Below are 21,111 nucleotides of genomic sequence, written 5' to 3' on the forward strand. Positions count from 1 at the left end.
AAACTTTGATTGAAGCCCCAGCAAGAAATGGTAGAGTTGGTGGGACCCTCAAGGACCATCTAATCCAACCCCCTTCTGCTATGAAGTAATACATAGGAATACATGGGATCCTAGAAGACATGTAGTCTGACCCTTGTTCAACATCAGGATGGCACTGGAAGATGGGACAAACCGAGGATTTTCTTGGCATAAAGAGGACTTTTGCCATAGGCTGCCCCTGAAGCTAAGACAGTGTGACCCTCACAGATAAGGAGGGGAGGGGTGGGGTGCCAAATGGCAATGCTCTTCTGCCAAGCAGGAATTCTCAAGAAGGGGCAGGGTGAGTGCAATAACAGCAATTCTGCCATGGATAAAACCTAGCATTCGAAGGGATTCCCAGGGGTCATCCAACCCCCCCTTCTACCATGAAGGAATACCTAGGAGTTGGAGTTGAAGCTGAGAGCCTATGACTTGCCCAAAGTCACCCAGTGAATTTCTATGGTGAACTGGGAGGCTAGAGTTCTAATCCCAGCTCAGCCATGTAAATCCACAGGATGACATTGGGTAAGTCACACTCTCTCATTAATGGATATTCTGCACTCTCCTTGCCAATTATTATTATTATTATTGCATGACTTTAGCATCACATGGGAGAGGTGCAGAGAGAGAGTTGGCCATGCCCTGCCTCTGAGGCTGAGAGAGTGTGACCCTCACAAAAGAGAAGAAGGGGCAGGGTCGGGTGATATGGCAGGAATTCTGCCATGGATAAAAGCTAGCATTCGAAGGGATTCCCAGGGGCCATCCAACCCCCTCTTCTACCATGAAGGAATATCTAAGAGTTGGAGTTGAAGCTGAGAGCCTGTGACTTGCCCAAGGTCCTACAGAAACATTTTAGTTAGCAATTTGTTCATCCCGTGAGTTTCTTGAAAACATACATGATATCTTAGGGGCTATGTAGCCACCCCTTTATTGGCTGGATTGGAGCCATGGCAACCTCGTGCCACAGCCCTGATCCAGCCTATGGAGAGTGCAAAATGGAGCCATTAAAAATGGCTCCATTTTGCGCCCTCCAAGGAGCTCCATAGCCACAGCGGCACTGTTTTATGATGCCCCTTCAGTGCTGCATCATATGGATGCAGCACCGAAGGGGCATCATGATGGTGCATGTCAAAATGGCACCCTAGGGGCAGGGTTAGGGCATCCAGGGGCAGATGCTGCACCCTAACTCTGCTCACAGGCCAGCACAAAGTACTGGTCTGTATTGGGCCTTAGTCAGCTTATAAGTTGTACCTCACAATCAAGGAAAGGTGGAGAAAAAAATTACAGTTGCTTTACTACTGGTGAGAATTTAGAATTTAGTCATGACTCCTTTTTGTGTCTCATGACCTGTCACAAATAATAGATGGTGCCTTGGTCCTATTTTTAATCATGTTTCATTTGTTCTCTGATACAACTTGGCTCAGAAAACCGACTCCTTTTTGATGGTTCACTTACAATGGTGACAGCAGTATTGACCTTGTTTATTTATTTAAAGCATATCATGGCCAGAAAATTTCAAGGCAATATACATAAAACATTTCTATCACCATCCAAGAGGCAATATAGGCTGTCACCCTGAACACATTTATTGAACAGTATATTGGGATTTGGAGACAATGGCTTCAGTCCAAAGAAAGTGGTGAGTACCTTTTGTGACTGTTTAGTGAAGGTGAGCTTAGACTTGACTTGATCAAAGAACTGTTTCTGTGGTACACATGGTGTACTTTCCTCTAAGATTGTCAACAGTTAAAATAACAATTTCTGATTACCAAACTGTATGGGACACTAACTATAGTGTTATTGTTAAGTGCCTTCATGTTAACTTTAGATTCATGGAGACTCTGTGAATGAGACATCCCCAAGACACACCATCCTTAACCACTGCACTCAGGTCCTTCAGGGCCAGGGCCATGGCCTCTTTGGTTGAATCTATCCAAATATTATATGGTTGTAATCTCTTTCTACCATCCTTCACCTTTTTTCAACATTATTATCTTTTTGAGTGAACCCTGCCTTCTCATGATGTGGCCAAAGTACAACATGCAGTGACATGTGTTTGTTGATAGTCTGAGACCCAACTAAGTTCTCAACAACAAAATTCCTCTCACGGTGGTTATTTTCCTTGAAAGAGAAGTTCCCATGTTCCTATGTACCAGTTTCCTAGAGATGATTCTGTTCCCATTTAAATCTAAAGCCAAAATTGCCTAAAGTAACACAGGGGCGATGAAGATGGGCAGGAAAGAGTGGCCAGAGGCTTCTCTCAGCCAGGGCCACAGAGAAAGGACATTGAGAAACTGGAGCGTGTCCAAAGGAGGGCGACTAAAATGGTGAAAGGTCTGGAAACCTTGCCCTATGAGGAACGACTCAGGGAGCTGGGGATGTTTAGCCTGGAGAAGAGAAGGTTAAGAGGTGATATGATAGCCCTATTTAAATACTTGAAGGGATGTCATATTGAGGAGGGAGCAAGCTTGTTTTCTGATGCTCCAGAGAACAGGTCCCGGAACAATGGATGCAAACTGCAGGAAAAGAGAATCCACCTCAACATTAGGAGGAACTTCCTGACAGTAAGGGCTGTTCGACAGTGGAACACACTTCCTAGGAGTGTAGTGGAGTCTCCCTCCTTGGAGGTCTTCAAACAGAGGCTGGATGGCCATCTGTCAGGGATGCTTTGATCTGGATTTCCTGCATGGCAGGGGGTTAGACTGGATGGCCCTTGCGGTCTCTTCCAACTCTATGATTCTATGAGAACACACAGCACAGCCCCAAGGGCGCTTCTTGCCATGGTCTCAAATAGGAGTGGAAAAGTTCAGCTCCTACTGGGACAATTCTTGGGCCCCGGTGTGGCCTCAGGGCGGCTTCTGGTGCTCTAGGGGCATGCATCTTATGAATGCCACATCCTTGGAGCAGCTGCAAGCTGCCCCTTTCTGCCTGTCTGTTTCAGGCCACAGTCTCTAGAAAATTTCTAAACCAGTTCTAACTGTTGTCATTAGGATTTGCAAGGGAAGTGCAAGACTTTGGAAGCCCTGATCTCTCCTCTTCCTCCTCCTCCCCCTCCTCCTCCTCCTCCTCCCAAACATCTTTATGTGTAAAATTTACACATATGTTGAGTTAAATATTGAATTTACTTAAATAAAACTATTATAAATTGAAGAATTTCAGTTCCCCTATAAAATGTTAAAATATGAATGTACATGAATATGTACATAGAAATACATACACTAAATAAACAAAATCTTTTTATCCATATGCTATGTCAAATAGGGTGTGTGAGGGGTATATGCTATGTTGAGTAGGGAGTCCCAAGGGTAAAAATTTGAATATCACTGCTTTAACAGAAAAGAAGGGGATAGAGAGAGAGAGAGATTGCAACAGTAATTTATCATGAGGATTCAAATTTCCCTACTCTATTTTTATTTTGAGAAGCTAATCATTCAGACTGATGGATGAAGCATCCAAAGTCAAGGGCCCCATTCGTATTCTTTTGATCTCAAGATATTTCCATCTCAAATATTAATAAATTTGTGTATTTTGTTAAATTTTATCAAAGAATGAACTAAAATTAAATTCTCATGTATCTCTAGTTAGAAATTCTAAAAGCAATGTAACTTTGGCTTTCTCCAGTTCAGATTCTTCCCCTTGGCGTCTGGTCATTATAGCCACTACATTGTTTATGTGGAGACTGCCATATAGGACAGGAGTGATTGCTTCCATCCTTACCCCCATCCAAGCTCTTCTCTTGTTCTTAACAAACTACAGTGTGTCCTTGCCTTATGCAGGGGATCTGTTCCAGACCCCCCCCCCCCCTTCGCGTAAGGCAAGTTCCGTGTATGCTCGAGCCCCATTGAAAATAATGGTGCTCGTGCACGCAGTGCAGCGTGCATGCCACCGGCATGCACACCATTTCCTCTTTGCCACAACGCTTTCAGCATAAACTGAAACTTGTGTAGAGTGTGCCTGTGTATGATGCAGGTGCACTGTAGTGTGTAGTCCAGTTTCTATGCTAGCAAATTCAGTCCGATACAGACCAGCACTTTGTGCCGGCCTGTGGGCAGAGTTAGGGTGCAGTGTCTGTACACTGGATGCCCTAACCCTGTCCCAAGTGCATCATTTTGACATGCCCTGGTCACATGGCGCATGCCATCATGACACCCCTTCAGTGCTGCATCCACATGATGCAGCACCAAAGGGGTGTCATAAAGTTGTGCTGCTATGGGTATGGTGCTTCTTGTAGGGCACGAAAAGGAGCTGCTTTTTGTGGCTCCTTTTTGTGCTCTCTTGAGGCCCGATTGGGGCTGTGTACCCAGGCTGCATGCTTGAATGAGGCTTGAATACTCATGAGCCTCCGTTTTCACTGAGGGGGGCAAAATGGATCCCCTGTGCAAACGGAGGGCCAACTACAAATTCTCACACCTCAGCAAAAATTGTATTTTTAAATACTTGAGCCAAGCATTGAGAAAACCAAATATCACATATGTTCGATGAAAATTAACATGGTTTCATCGTGTTCCTATTTGTTAAATTGTGACATGACAGACAGAACACAAAACATTTGTTTCTATTTTGTATTTTGAAGACATGGCATTGATTTTATAGGCATTGGATGTAGTTGGAGGAAATGATCATACAAATATAGTTGGACATTAAATTCATGATTCTGATAAGGTTTCCCAATGAGATTCAGACAAAAGAATAAGGACTTGGCCAAATCATATCCAAAATTAATCTAGTTTGGACTTCCTGCTTCTTACAAGTCTGCCAGACACTTTTAGGAAATTTACAAATGGGGCATTGTTTAACTCCATACATGTACACACTGACTAGAAGCCTTTAAGTGCCTTACATAGGTGTACATGCAGCTTATGTGTATCTGCTTTGCACTTTGGACAGTGTCAAAGGCCATTACTTTACACTGCACTTCATCCAAAAACCTCCCTCTGTGCATAAACGATTAAGCTCCAAAAAGGATCCCTGCTGCTGTTAGCTGCTCCACTATTAACTGACAGCATCAGAGACCCCTCCTGAGGTTTGGCAGCTTCTAGGTAGTGGAAGGACATACAAACTAAGCACTGCTATAGGATATTAGCCACTGTTTGTCCCCAAGCAATTGTTAATCAAAGGCATATGGCCTCTGACAGATATTCTAAAGTGCAGAAGGTGTCTTTTTTGCAGCCGACTATGGCATTTTATTTCATTTATCAACCACACAGCACAACTGAAAGTGATCTTTAGTTACCACCAGTTTGGATCCCAGTGGTGGTTGTGGTAATGGTTAATGTTGTTGTGTTTTTCCTTATACTCAGTATGTGTTATTTACTGATGTGGGACAACATTATGTTTCCCATTTGTCCAGTTTTGATCGGTTTTTAATGTTCTTAATATTTGGAATCATTCTGAAATGAGGCTAGTTCATTAATTATGTTCTGCTTTTAGAACATATTTGAGTCTTGAAAGGCAATGGTCCCATAATACATTGGCCAGCCTACTAAGAGACACCACAATAATCATTATATTTGTCTCTGTGAGGAGGATCCCTCTATGAGTAAAGCTGTAGCACAGAATCTGATGTGTGTCACCAGAAAACTTTTACCAGTGAAGGTACTACTAGAAATTAGCTTGTGCTGACTACTAAGGTTTCTTTCAGCAGAGCGTGTTGTAAATGGAGTTTCAGTTTTAGCTGACAATATAAGTCTTTGTTTGATCAAGCAATACATACACATAAAACAGTTTTGTCTTTTTCTTCCCTTGCGTATGTCAAAATGTTGAATTAATGTCCCCAAATAATCCAGGTTTAGGCATTTCTTTCATGCATTACCTGTAAAACATATGAAGTATATCCAGAAATGTAACCACAATCATTCTATTGAATGAGTGAGTAAAATATTCATTTTGCAGAATGACTAGAAACTGAAGTCATTGAACAATGATGGACTTTATATTATGATGAACAACTAGACATGTTAAAATTTAATGAAATGTAATATAATGCTATATCAGTGCATTATTAATCATATGAAATGATAAAAAATGATCACAAAGTGGACAATGATGTGTCTCATATTTGTTCTGAAATATATCATTATGCAAGTAAAAAAAGCTGATAGGCAGTGAATTCATTTCAGTAGCAATTAACTGTGGTTTGCCAAATTCATATGAGAAATATATTGTTATAATAGTGAAAAAATTAGTCTGTAAGTATCATAAGACATCCTTTAAAGAGCAAGTACTTAACTAACAGGGTTCATGGACTTTTGAAGCCAGGCTTTATAGAGTTCCTGCTATAAAGAACAAATTAATTAGATATCAAAATGTCACCTGCAGTGAATAAAATCTCTAAATACTTAAGTGGGAACAGCACATTACTCAAGGAATTCCAATGAAGGGTGTTTTTTTCCTGCTCCTGTCTTCTTACTGTAATAAGAAAAGGAGACCTCTGAAATTATATAAACACACATAACAAGCCTATCCTTGTCTACTCAGATGGAAGTCACTAAGAATGTTCAGAGATATGCAAGTTTGTGTGTTGTTTTGCCTTTAAGTCATTTCTGATTATGGTAGCCCTAGGGCAAACCTAACATAGGCCCATTCTGCATGGGCGTAATAGTACGGAATGGGTCCGTACTAGGGTTAGAAAGGGGCTTCCCTTCCGGACGCCCCTAACCCTAGTATGGATTGAGTCCATACAAAATGGCGGCGCCCGTTCCACACGGGGGCCGCCATGACTACGCCACCACCGCACCGCCTCCAAACAAGGCGGCACGGTTGTGATGTCATCGTGCCACATGAGGGCTCCTAGAGCGCCCTTTCCGCGGTGCGAGAAGGAGCTCCGAAACGGAGCTCCTTCTGCAGTTTGCATCGCTGGTGCAGCCTTTAGACGGCTGTGCCAGGGACACAAGAGAGAAAGGGGCCAAGTGGCCCCTTTCTCCTCCTCCCCACTGCCATCGGGTGTCCTTGGGGCATGAAGCCCCAAGGACACCCATTTCCAGGCCGCAGGGAAGCGGCCTTTTGCCGCTTCCCTGCAGCCTGGAAAGCGGTGGATCAGGGCCTCGGAGGCTGCCGTTCTGGCAGCTGAGGCCCCGATCCAGCAGGGAAAGGGCCGGTTACAGGCCGCCCAAAAGGAGCGGTCTGTAACGCACCACAGTTTTTTCTTGGTAAGGTTCTTCAGAGGGGATTTGCCATTTCCATCCTCTGAGGCTGAGAGACTGTGAGTTGCCCAAGGTCACCCAATAAGTTTCCACAACAGAGCAGGGATTTGAAGCCTGTTCTTGCAGTGCCCTGGTGCTGTGTTCAAACCACTACACCACACTGGTTTTGCATGTTTATTCCTGCATAATAGCATGCATGTTTATAACATAGGGCATTCTGGGGGGGGGGGGGGAATCATCTTACATTCACCTGATGTTTACATGAGAAATCTCCCAAGAGATCTGCAGATCACATACCAGTCTACATTAATTTTTCTTTAAAAAAAGTAAAGATCTAACTCTTGTTAGTCACCATTACACAAAATCATGAATAATAGCCTCAGCCATGAATTGGAATCCTTTTGCTCCACTTCCTGGCCACTAAGAAATCAAAGAAGACATAGGTGGATACAGAAATGATTTATAACATGCTTCTATATTTTGACATTTCCTTGCATAGGAGAAGAAACAAAAGACAAAAGGGCATCCCCAAGAATCCATGCCACGACCAATTGTGTACTTTCTACCCTTTAGTTGATAGGCATCACTTTATTTTTATACTAGGTTGTGCTTTGTGAGGATGATGGTGCTACATATAAATCATATGTGTCTTGTGGCTGTGTCTACAGAAATAAAATATGGCTAGATGTGAACTCTATATATTTACCCAGTGACCTTATAAGACATCTTTCTTCTTGCTGCAGCTGATTTTGTTTCTAGATTAACCTGAAGGCTCTCATAGATCCTTTCATTATGAAGTTACATTTGTGCTGACCTGGAAATGATCCTAGTGATCTGCAGAGATTAAGGAGTTTTCAGAACAGTAACTAGTTTTGTCCATGAAGAAAATTGGAGTGCAGTCCTAACTGCCAGCTATGGAGGGGATTAACATTTACACACAAGCATCTTTTGTTGTCTGAAATCCACAACTACTGGCAGAATCCTCTTCTACTGTCTGATCACCAAATCTGCTTACAGAACAATTTCTCAACAGAACTGTTGACTGAGAACTGTTGGCAGATTTATTTTTAATTTATTTTTATTTTTATGGCGAGTGAGGGATGAGCCATGTTAGATCTAAATCTGCTACAGCCGAGGATGATGGCACAAAGCTAAGGTATGTATGACAGCAGGAGGATAGTTCCACATAATTACCAGCATCCTTGGCTGAGAGGATGGTTCAGTTTAAAAGCTCAAATAGTCTAGTGTTGGATCAGCTGGTCTTTCTCCACCTTAAGCAGTTAGGACTGTGCTATTAGTCTGATGCTCATATGAAAAAATACTGGTACCAATACAGAGGGACAAACGTGACCATCCTTATCATTCTTCTAAGCTGCAACTACAATTTTAGCACACACTGATTGCCAATGCTAGGTAGATCTGCAATGAGATCCTCATCTGCCTGAGATCATGCAATTTATGTAACTTTGTATGCTTCATTCACATGGCAATTTTAACTACTGTATAGTTTTCATGAAAAAGGCTATGTTCTACTCCAAATGAAATGAGAAATGTTCAGCTGTTGACCTTCTTCAGTCCATGCAGCATATTCTGGAATGGTAAAATGTGGGTGGAGGGCATGGTAAAATTACATGTCTAAACTCATTAGCAGGTAATCATTCACATTTTGCTTAGTAAATGATTTTGCATTCTGTAGAAATGATTAAAAAGGTTTTCCTATCATATTTTGTATGATAAATCTCATAACTCACATCTTTTTTGAAGAGTCAGGGTCCTATCCATTTATTCTATTTACAAGAAAAATAATAATTCTAACAAATAAAGGATGGGGGAAGTATGAAGTTGAAGGCTTTCACGACCAGCATCCATAGTTTTTTTGTGAATTTTTCGGGCTATGATGCTATGTCCTAGATGAGTTTATTCCTGATGTTTCACCAGCAGCTGTGGCTGGCATCTTCAGAGAATGCTGGAATGGAAGGGAATGGGGTATATATACCGTTGGAGAGGAGGTGATTTGCATGTTAATCTATGTATTGTTCTGTTGTTGAATGGTAAGGCCTACAGGGTGTCCATTTACTTAATGATTCATTGTCTTCTGGGAATCCCCCTCACCCTAGGTGGTTTTCATTTGCATTTTATGGGTCCTGATTTTGTTGAAGAATCAGCAGTAGCAGAACATGTTATAAAGCAACCTGGGCATAAAATGCTGTTTGAAAACACTGAAATTCTGGACCATGCCAATAATCAGGTCAGAATGCACAGGGATTCCCAGGAGACAATGAATTATTAAGTAAATGGACACCCTATTGGCCTTGCCAATCAGCGACAGAACAATACACAGATTAACATGCCAATCCCCACCTCCTCTCAACCAATAGTATATATACCCACTCCCTTCCATTCCAGCATTCTCTGAAGAGGCCAGCCACAGCAGCTGGCAAAACATCAGGAATAAATTCTCAAAGAACATGCCTCATAGCCCGAAAAAGCCACAAAAAACAAAGAATGGTAAAATCTGTCAGTTTCACTTTCTCTTGAATTCTGATATTTTGAACTCTCAATTTTTTTCTGTTTGAGATATGAAGAAAGTTGTAATTTGGGGTAAATACTTATTGTTAGTCCTAACTAGAGTACACCACTGAAATCAATGAAACTTACAATAAGTACTGATTTGCCAAATTACCATTCAACTGTATTGATCTAGAATTTCTACTCTAATTGGGACTAACAAGTCAGGTCACTGAAGGTGAACTGAAACAAAATACTGTCTTATTTTCACCATTCAGACTAAATAGGTACATATTCCAGCATGTAGAGGCTTGCCATATGTGGTGTTACTGAAGAAAACAGAAAAATGAGGTAGTAGGCAACCCTAATTCATCACTAATGTAGGTTGAATGCATAGGGATTCGTATCCAGACTTGTTATAGTTAAGTACTAAAAACCCTAGAATTGATTTGGATGGATACTTCCACATTTAGATTTAAAATGCTGAATTCCTTGTGTTATGGATACAAAGAAGATTTGAAGTTTAGTAATGTCCTATCCAAAATGAATTAGAAAAAAAGTTCACAGATCCCTAAACTAAGTGAGGTTGAAAAATTTTCCCGTGTTTTGATGTATCATTTTCCACACGCATCTACTGAAGCAATTAAGCAAGTCAAAGCTATACGGGTGCATCATTAAAACATCTCTAAACCTTTTTTGTGCAGTAGGGGACTTTCATCCTTTTCAGTTATTTTTTTATGACTCCTTTACTTGTCAGCATTTGAATGAAGTTGCTATAGGCTGAAACTGTAAGGTTTGTACAAATTTGTAAGATAAAAGCCTTGGCTCTCTGTCATCTAATACTGCTAGACTGTTGAAAACTAAATAATTTAATTAAATGAAATAAAATGTTGACTTATCTTTAGGTTCACCCTTGCATATCTGTTTTTCATAAAACTCTGAAGCATATTCTGTGCATACTCATTTCTACTACCATGGAAATTCTGTTAATTTTTTTATATCCTTCACACAGACCTTATGAAAAAAAATGAGAAAATATATTTCACCAATCAATCTATAACAAGCTCATGAAGTATACTTAATTGATTTTCAAGATCACATTTGCACAGTTTTTAAATAAATTTATTTAATTCCTCATGTATCAAATTACCTTAACTATGCTCAATTAAACACAATGCTTAGGGAAAAAACTATGATTGCATCACATATTGCATTCATGTTGATTTCTCTACATTAAATAAGTAAAAGTGGAATGTGTCTTGGTGCTCCTGAAGAGAGCTGCAGCCAGGCAGCCATGCCTTTTTCTACAATACCTCCATAACATACTCTTTCTTTTTAAAAAGTAAAATATGTATAGATCTGAAGTTTTTCTGAGTTTCCCCCCTTTACACATCTGTTGACTTATTCCAATATTAGGGTGAATGATTGAGTGAGGCTAAAATAGGTATACAGGGTGCCTAGAGAGGAAAGGCTATATAGACAATGATAGAGCAATTTGATTATCTGTTTATTTCCAAATATATTTAAAATATTGAATATTGTCATATATTCCAACTCTTCAGACAGAGATTAATAATGTGTCCCTTTTATTTTATTTTCTTCTTTAGCAAATGTACATGTCTGACAGAGGTAAGGCTGTAAAATGAAAATTATGCATTAATAAATAAAGGAGCAAAATGATAAAACTAAACACAACATTTGTCAAACCTAAATGGGTATAATTACTACCCTGAAAATGAAACAACATCCTGTCAATTACTACACATGTATTCTGACAGTAGAAGGCAGCAAAATCTGCTGCCATGGGATCACATGCAAAACCCAATTATTTCCTGTGTGCCATTAAGGCCATATCTCAATTCACTGTTGTCCATTTGTTGTTTTTAATCACTCTTGAGTTGATCTTGACTCATGGTGACTCTGTAGATGAGACATCTCTAAGATCCCATATCCTCCACTACTCTTCCCAGTTTCTGCAGATTCACCCCGTGACCTCCTTAATTTAGTTCATCCATCTAACATGTGGTCTTCCTCTCTTTTTAATTCCTTCCACTTTTCCCAAGATTATTGTCTTTTCTAATGAGTCATGTCTTTTCATGATGTGACCATAGTACAACAGCCTCAGTTTAATCATCTTTGCTTCCAGGGAAATTTCTGGCCTGATCTGCTCTAGGACACACCTATTTGTTCTTTTTGCTGTCTTTTTATATCCTCAGCACTCTGCTCCAACACCACATCTCAAATGAATGTATTCTCTTTTTGTCCATTTTCTTTATTGTCCAGCTCTCACATCCATACATGATAATGGAGAATAAAATTGCTTGTATGATTCTGACTTTTGTGCTTAGTTGTACAGTACGCCCTCCCCATACACAGGGAATCCATTCTGGACCCTCCCTCCCACATATGGGAAAAATGTATGCTCAAACCCCATTTGTTTTAATGGGGGAGCGTTTCCACGTTCAGCAGGGCACACTTGCCATTGTGTTTCCACTGGCTTAACCTTCCGCATAAGGTTAAAGCCACATATTGGCCTGTTACAGACAGCCAAAATAAAGCTGCTTCGAGTCACAGTGGAGGTATGGTGTTTCAATGATGCATGCGTCCTAAGAGTCCAGAAGTCGCATCAAAGCCACACTCCATCCCTAAGGACTGGAGCATGGCTTTGGTGTGACTTTTGGACTCTTAGGACGCATGCATCATTGAAACACCATACCTCCACTGTGACTCGAAGCAGCTTTATTTTGGCTGTCTGTAACAGGCCCCTGTGTGCCCACGTATGGCACGGGGGTGCTGTATATCTTTGCTCTTTAGGGCCTTTCTAGTTCTTTCATATCTGCCCTCCCCATTCTTAGTCTTCTGATTTCTTGACTGCAGTCCCCTTTCTGATCTATTATTGATCCCAGGTATAGGAAGTCTTTTACTATTTTTATTTCCTCATGGTCTAGATTGAATTTGTGAAGATCCTGCGTGGTGGTGGTGGTTGTTGTTGTTGTTGTTGTTGTTGTTGTTGTTGTTGTTGTTGTTGTGTTATACAGTAACCCTGCCTTTGCACTGTCTTCTTTGAGTTTTTCAGTAGTTGCTCTAGGTCTCCAGTGTTTTCTGCTAATAGTATAGTGTTTTCAGCTTATCTTAGATTGATGATGTTCCTTCCTCCTAATTTCACTCCTCCTTCTTCTGTCTCCAAGCCTGCTCTTTGTATAATATAGTATGTTCTGCATACAAGTTGAAAAAATAGAGTGACAAGATGCATCCTTATCTGACCCCTTTGCCAATTGGAAACCATTCTGTTTCTCCATGTTCTGTTCTGACAATAGCGTCTTGTCCAGAGTACAGATTCTTCATTAGGACTATCAGATGTGCTGGCACACCCATGTCTTTAAGGGAACCTTTAATGATCTATGCAATCCAAGGCTTTGCTATAGTTGATAAAGCACATGCTGATTTTCTTTTGGAATTCCTTGGTGCACTCCATTATTCATTGTATGTTTGCAATTCGGTCCTTAGTGCCTCTTCCTTTTCTGAACCCCACTCGAACCTCTGTGATTTCTCTCTCCATGTATGGTTGGAGTCTATGTTGCAGAATTCTGAGCATGATTTTGCTTGTGTGGGAGATTAACACTATGGTTCTATAGCTGCTGCAATCTTTTGTCTCTCTCTTCTTGTGGCTGGAGATGTAAATTGATTGTTTCCAATCCATTGGTCACTTTTTTGTTTTCCATATCTTTTGACATATATTGGCTAAGATGAGACGGAGTAGTTTGATTGGAATGTCATCTGTTCCTGGTGATTTGTTTTTTTATTTCTCTTATTGTAGCTTCCACCTCACCTTTTAAAATTTGTGGTTCATCTTCATATGACTCTTTGTTCCATGCGTCCTTCATTTATTCATCTGTTTGGTATAGCCTTTCTGTGTATTCCCTCCTGGTCTTGAATTATGTTATTTGTGTCACCATAGAGCATCCCCTGGTTTGAATGTCTCTTTAATTTCCTGGATCTTGTGGAAAAGGTCCCTCATTCTTCCTTTTTGTTATTGTTGTTATTGTCTTCTATTTCCTTGTATTGGTCATTGTAGTAATTGTCTTTGTCTTTTCTCACTAGTCCTTGTCATGTCATTTCAGGGGAAGAGGGTAATATGAATAGAGTTAAACCTCCCTGTTCCTGAGCATTGAAACATGTGGAGGGAAATGCACATGTGTCTTTGTATGTGCAGTTGTATGCCTGCCCCATAGAGGTATTGAGAAATTTTGCCAGTTTCTTGCTTATGACAGAAATTGGTTCTCTCACTACAGCAAGACATTTTATGAATATTCTGAAGCCCTCACAGTGCAGTCAGTGAGACACCAAGAATTCCCCTGTCCATCATACCTTGCACAAAGTTTCTCTCATGTTCTTTTCTTTTGTGTATAGTGAGCAAAAAATAATTGGTTAATTACACACAAAGATCCAAGCAACCTTTGAATTCTTCTACTTTTGACGTCTTTGCAACAAAGCAGCATTTTGCACATTACACAGCATAAACTGTCTCAATAACAAAACAAAATAAAACAAAACAAAAACAAGTATCACTGTTTTATGTTATTTTGTATTTTGTTTAGCCTGTCAAGGCAAATTGAGTCACATTTCAGTTCCTTAACCTCTCCCCTTCTTAGACTGTCAACACTCTATCGAAGCCTTAAGGCCTCAACATACACTCCCGAGTCCTCTTGCTCATCACAGAGTAGAGAATCTTGTAGAGTGAAAGAAAATGAGACCAGCTTGATTTTCTTCAGCTGTCACAATGAGATGCTGTTTGGTAGTATATATGGCTGGACACATTTTAAAAACTCTTGGTACACAATACTGGGTGTTCCAAAGCAGTTTAACCCTCTGATTAACTATATATCAATTATGGGGCTGTACAAACTGGTCAAAAGGACTGGTGTCGGGGTGGAGTGTGAGCATGGCAGCCACACTTTGTCCCCCATCCACCATCACACTGCCCACCTGACCAGATGGTGGGCAGGGTTGTAGTGCTCTGGTAGCGTGGCAACTACATGCCACATGCAAAAAGGAGCACTGAAAAGTGCCACCGCGGCAGGAAGAGCGGCTTTTTTCCCTGTTCCTAAAAGGAGCAGCATTTTGCTGCTATATTTGGGGGTGGAAAAACTCCACATCAGGGCTGCGACATGCCCCAATCCAGTGAGCACTGGGGCAGCCTGTTTTGTCCCTGTGTCTCCCAGCATTACCAAAGATAGTTTCCTCCAAGGGGATTCGTTTTTCCAGGATCACTTTTGAGAAAACATATGCATTGAGACTAATCGAAACAATGCAATGGGAAAGTGAAAGTAATTATTCTGAATATAAAAGTGACACCCATTACTGTGGACGGAGAAGAATCCTGTAGTCCATATTTCTCTGAAGCCAAAGGAGGGGTGTGGCACTAGATGTTGCCACAATTTATGTGGTAAATTGATTTACTCATTTAATCAATTTACTAAATTCATTTTGCAATTAAAAATAATTGCTTCCAATCTAAAATACATAATCCAAAGGGTAGAAGTTTGATAGGCATAGTAAGAGGAAAATAAATAATTCAGATTCCAAATCCCACAAGAAGCCACTGAATGGAGACACAACGAGCAGAGTAAAAGCCATTGGCAGACATTTCTGTGCCTAGTTTGAAGGAAGCCAGCTCACCCAGGATGTAAAAGCTTTTTCAGGGAAAGAGGGAGGAAGCAGAGGAAGAGCTCTTTGACAGGCTGCCTCTTGGGGTTTGGCTTTCTGATTCACCTTCCACAGCAATTATGAAAAATTGAGGGAGTCTCTGCTCTGTGCTAGAAGGGGTCGATCTGCTGTACACGTGTCAACTGAGTAGCCAATAAACCCCTCCTGGGATACTTTAGCTGTAGATAGTGGGTCTTTAGGGCCTGATTCTGCATCATCTTGCCTTGCTCATCAGATTGCATGACATGGCAGCTTATTATTGTTTGTTTCTTGAAAACAAAGCAGAACCTGATCTTGCCCTGACTTCTCCTCCTCCTGGCAGCTGATGTTGGCAGAACCTACAGACTACTAGTCTGCAGGGGAAGAGTATGAAAGGCTTCATATCTAGCTTGATGGGAAGACTGGGATTTTGGAACTTGTGTAATGATTTAGGATTAATCAACATCTGTGGAATAGAATTTGTTGTTGTCTCTTGTGGTGGAAAAATGTAGACTGAGGACTTTGATCTCCTAGTGTCTACGAAGGAAGCAGAATGTATCACAATATGTAATAGAAATGGGATAAATATTCTATAATATTTGGAAAATCTTTGAAAAATAAATTTCTGAAGCATTGGGAAAGCTTGACAAGGAAAATTCCAGACAAGTGAGAATCTTCACATTCACTACCTCTATGTTTCATTGTTGTCGTTGTTGTTGTTGTTTCCTTAGATAACAACATTTTCTTTGGAGAAATGTTGTTTTCTGAAGAGAAAATGCCATGTTCTATTTGTTGTTGTTAACTGCCCTCACATCAACCCTGACTCATGGTGGCCCTGTAGATGAGACATCTCCAAGACATGGTATCCTCCACTGCCCTGCTTAGGTCCTGTAGTTTCTTGCCCCAGAACTCTTTGAGTCTATCCATCTAGAGCAGTGGTCCCAAATTGTGCTCTTTAAGGGATTTTGGATTTCAGCTCCCAGAATCCCATACTATTGGCCAACATGGCTGAGGCTTCTGGGAGATGAAATCCAAAATCTCTTAAAGAGAACAGTTTAGGGACCACTTATCTAGTTTGTGGCCTTCCTCTCTTTCCTAGTATTATAATAATTAATTAATTTGTTTTATTTATATACCGCTACTCCAAAGATCATAGCGGTGAACAGCAAGTAAGCTAATTAGCAAGTAAGCTAATTTGCCCCCAACAGTCTGGGTACTCATTTTAGCGACCTCGGAAGGATGCAAGCCTGAGTTGAGCTTGGGCCCTTTTGCTGGTCTTGAACTCACAACCTTGTGGTTTCGAGTGAATGGCTGCAGTACAGGCATTTAACCACTGCGCCACCAGGGCTCCATTATGTTTTTTTCCCCTAATGAGTCATGTGTTCTCATAATGTAGCAAAAGTACAACAGCCGCAGTTTCGTTATATTGCCTTCCCAGGAGAGTTCAGGCTTGGTCTGTTCAAGGACCCATTTGTTGGTCTTTTTGGCCATCCACAGTATTCTTAGCAGTCTTCTCCAGGGATACATCTCAAATGTATTGAGACAAAGCCCCTCATGCATTTTATTTTGCATAGAATAAGCCCTCAGATGCAAATAGTATTTAAAAACAGCAGAATTTTCAGTGCCCCCCTGTTTAAAGAAGTGTGATTTATTGAATTAGAAATGCTTTGGAAATTAATTAAAATACTGTTATAGTTCTGTTTGTATTTTCTTGGCATCAGACCATTAAGATCCACATAAGAAAAAGCAGGCCTATCTAGCTCAGGATTCTGTTCCCAACCAGATCCTTCTTGGGAAGGCCACAAGTAGGACAAGAAGGGAAAGCTAATAGAGCGCCCGAAGAGACAGGCCAAAATGACGCTGTGTCAGGTCACTTTGGAGGTATGCTATTTAAATGATGCATGCATTCTAAGAGGCCAGAAGCCGCACCAAAGCCACGCTCCAGTCCTAAAGACTGGAGAGCAGCTTTAGTGCAGCTTCTGGCCTCCTAAGATGTGTGTGTCATGTAAACAGCATACCTCCAAAGTGACCCAAAGCAGCTTTATTTTGGCCTGTCTGCTCGGGCCCAGAAATTAGTTGTTTCACAAAGAACATGGCCTGTGAGTCTGCTCCATGATGTGCAAAAGGGGAAATGTGCCACATCATAAAAGAGGCAAACAGAGGCAGGGAATAAGATGAATTATTGACACTGGCAACAAGAAGAATCACCATATCATAGATTCTCATAGAGGAAGATGGGAAAATCTATCAGTTTTGCTTTCTCCAGTCTTCATAGTTTAAAGTACTTTAAAGTTTTCTCTCCCAAATATAAAATTTGTAATGTTTGGTTAATTTAAAAACAATAGGAATCAAAAATATCTTTTACTGCCACTGGTCAAATTCAAAGTTGCAGATATTTCTAACATGGACGCAGGACAGATCACCCAAAAAGGGTTGGCTGCTGGTGGCCTAATTCCCTCCGGAGGGAAGCCGCACCTGCCAAACCGCATGGCTTCACTGCAGAGGAAAAAGAACCCAGAAGAGCCGGAAAATAACCCTTATGTCACAATGACAGTGCCCGTGTACATGGGACGCTGCCATTGTTATGCCACCGCGCTGTGCTAGGGTTAGGGATTGTGTGGTTGCCTAACCCTAGCACAGCATGGCGGCAAAAGGGTGGTCTGTCCCGCGCCCTGGACAGGAAATTATGTCATTCCCATCTGCTCTGTAGGCCTCTAGAACAAAATGAAGTTACAACTTAATGCAATACTAATATGGTTAAACACAAAGAGATTCAGACTCATAGTTTTGTGAGCTAAGCTCTCATTGGCCTTGGTTGAGATACATTCATTTGTTAGTTTCTTGTTCTCTCACATTTGAATGTTTTCTACCATATCCCATCTTAAATGTGAAGTGAAGTAAAATATTTTTTTCTCAAATCCCAAGCATTTGCTGAATAGCTTAAAATAGGATCTAGGGATTGTCTCCACATTCTCATGAGAGCCTGTTCTCTCAATAATCTAACTACTTGGATATTCAGGTTGATTTTAATGACCATAATGGGTTCATTGTCATCCACAGAGAAAATGATACATGGTTTAAAATCCTCTCCCAGTAGGTACAATTCTATTCAATGTAACACATAGGTTCTGATAATCTGCATTTTAAGAAGGTGCTAAATAATATTTATGTGAGATGAAATCCAGAATCTTTATAAACAGCCAGAGGGCTTATTTGTATGTACCAGCCTAGAATAGTTGCTTTTGAAAGCATTGCTGTTATTACACAGACATAAAGAAAAAATATTTTATGTTAATTAAAATTGTTCTAACCTCATTATTTTGCTGGCATTCATCTCTTACATTTCTTTCATATGCATGGTGTATATTAGCATGGAATGTTTGGAGCTTAATAGTTTAAGAAAATTGCTTCTTTGGTAGTACACAAAAAGTCACAGTGTGTTCACTGGGATTAAGTTTTAAATATGGAAAATCTGTTCCTCATACATTGTCACAGAAACCTAATTAGATGAACTTTTAATGCTGGTAATGCTAGTAATGAATCCAGCTTTTAGTTAAGAATCAGTGAGTCACAAAAGGTGCTTGGCTAGTTTAATACTTAAGAGGTTCACATTTAATTAATACAACATGAATCAAAATGTTCAGCCATGCTTGAATTTTGCAAAATTGCAGCCGATGAACTGTTGGACACTAGGATAGGGGAAAATGAATATTAAGAAGTGGCTAGGAGGATAATTCACAAATCTCTCTCTCTCTCTCTCTCTCTCTCTCTCTCTCTCTCCCTCTGAATTTTACATTTAATAATACAGTGAAGAGATTGTGTGAAGGCACTAGTTCAGGTTAATGAGGAAAAATTCCCAGTATAATCCCCTCCCTCCTGCCCTTATTCTGGCATAAGAAGAGTTTAAAGGGTTCACCCAGTCTCACACACCCTTCAACTGTCCTAATTTCATGGTATTCCTCCACTGTCATATATCAATCAACTCTCCCAATTTGGAAGGATCAGTCTGGCAGGTTCTCATTAATTTTCTTTTGTCCCACTTTTTTTCAGTTGTTTTAAAATGTCCCAGTTTCTCTCCTCCTCCTTCTCCCATATTCCTCAATTGTCCTCAGTTTACTCAAATTGCTTCAAACTGAGTTCAAAGTGATGTGCACTCCATTAACTCAATAGTAGGAGGGGTTTTGCCCTTCCCAGCAGGCTATGGCCAAAGCAAATGCTGTAGCCTCTCCTAACTTGTGTGTCCCTCTTCATTAATAACATTTGTCATCTTGACTACACTCTGATGTTGCTTGGCTACATGTGACCTAGTTTTATCAGTAAATGTTGGAAGGTATACTGTCACTTCCTTTTAGAGAAAGATCTTGATGTTAGTGTTCCTAGGTCATTCTTAAGGGTCAAAATATTTTAACATATACTTCTCACATGGCTAAAAAGATTGCAGTTCCTTCAATTCAGCAGTCCTTTTCATTTTTCTATCTGACTCAGATTTAGCTCAGACTGCAATTCAGCTGATGTGGGAATTATCAAACCCTAAAATAAGCTGCAATATGGCTTTTGAGAAATGGCCTCTGGTGTGCTCCATCCTGTATTGGTGGATGAGCCATGAATGGAAAATTATGAAGTGGGTAATTAAAATCATAGTTAGATCTAGATGGCAGATGCTGATTAGACAGCTGGACAAAGAAAAATGTTTTAAAAGGGGCCAAGGGCAGGCTTCAGCAATGGACTCTGATAGAACACCAGGGTCCAAGAACTGCCCAAGGATACAAAGTCTTGATAACAGAGCTTGGAAAAGGTATTCTTTTAGACTATAATTCTCAGGATCCTTCCAGTTTGCATTGATTTCCATTCATACTTTGGTGAATTTTCCCTTGAAATACTGAAAGGAGACCCTGTGTTGGCACTAGTGTTGTAAAATGACAGAATAATTCTTCTTGTGCCTGAAGAATGGTGGGAAATAAAGGCAGGGTACAGACAGCCCAAAAAGAGGGGGCTGACCGCACCTTGTTTTGCTGCGTGAGGAAGGATCCCACCACTTGCACCCCATTAACCAGGTCATCCCTATTGGTTAGGATCAGATCTAAAATAGCTGACCTCCTTGTTGCCTTTTCCACCTTTTGGGCAATGAAATTGTCTTCCAGGCAAGTGAGGAATTTGCTAGACCTTAATGTTCTGGCTGCGTTTGATTTCCAACAAATATCAAGATATTTGAAATCTCCCACCACTACTACATCTCTCCTATCTGAGAGCTGAGAGAGTGGTCATCTGTTCTAGAAAGGCATTTTCCAATTCCACCTTCTGACTTGGGAGTCTGTAGTAGACTCCCACAATAACATCCCTGTTTCCCTCCTCTTTCTTTTTTATCCAGATGCTCTCCACTTGGCTTCAAGGATTTAAGTCATGGATGTCCTCATAGGTGTAGACATCCCTGACATATAAAGCTACTACGCCTCCTTTCCTGTTTGACCTATTTCTCTTTAATAATAATAATTTAATAATTTGTTTTATTTATATACCGCTATTCCAAAGATCATAGCGGTGAACAGCAAGTAAGCTAATTTAAAAGTTTATACCCCTCTATTACTACATTCCAATCATGAGACTAATCCCACCAAGTTTCAGTGATACCTATTGTATCATATTTACTTTGTTTTGTTAGGTGTTCAAGTTAATCTTGCTTATTTTCCTGTTCAGCTCTGCTATCTTCCTCTCCCTTCCTGGATCATGCCCTTCAACTGGGAGAAGAAATGGAGTTGAC

This window comes from Sceloporus occidentalis, unplaced genomic scaffold (assembly GCF_023333645.1).
Source record: "Sceloporus occidentalis isolate IW3139 unplaced genomic scaffold, rSceOcc1.0.p SCAF_2, whole genome shotgun sequence".
NCBI lineage: Eukaryota > Metazoa > Chordata > Lepidosauria > Squamata > Phrynosomatidae > Sceloporus > Sceloporus occidentalis.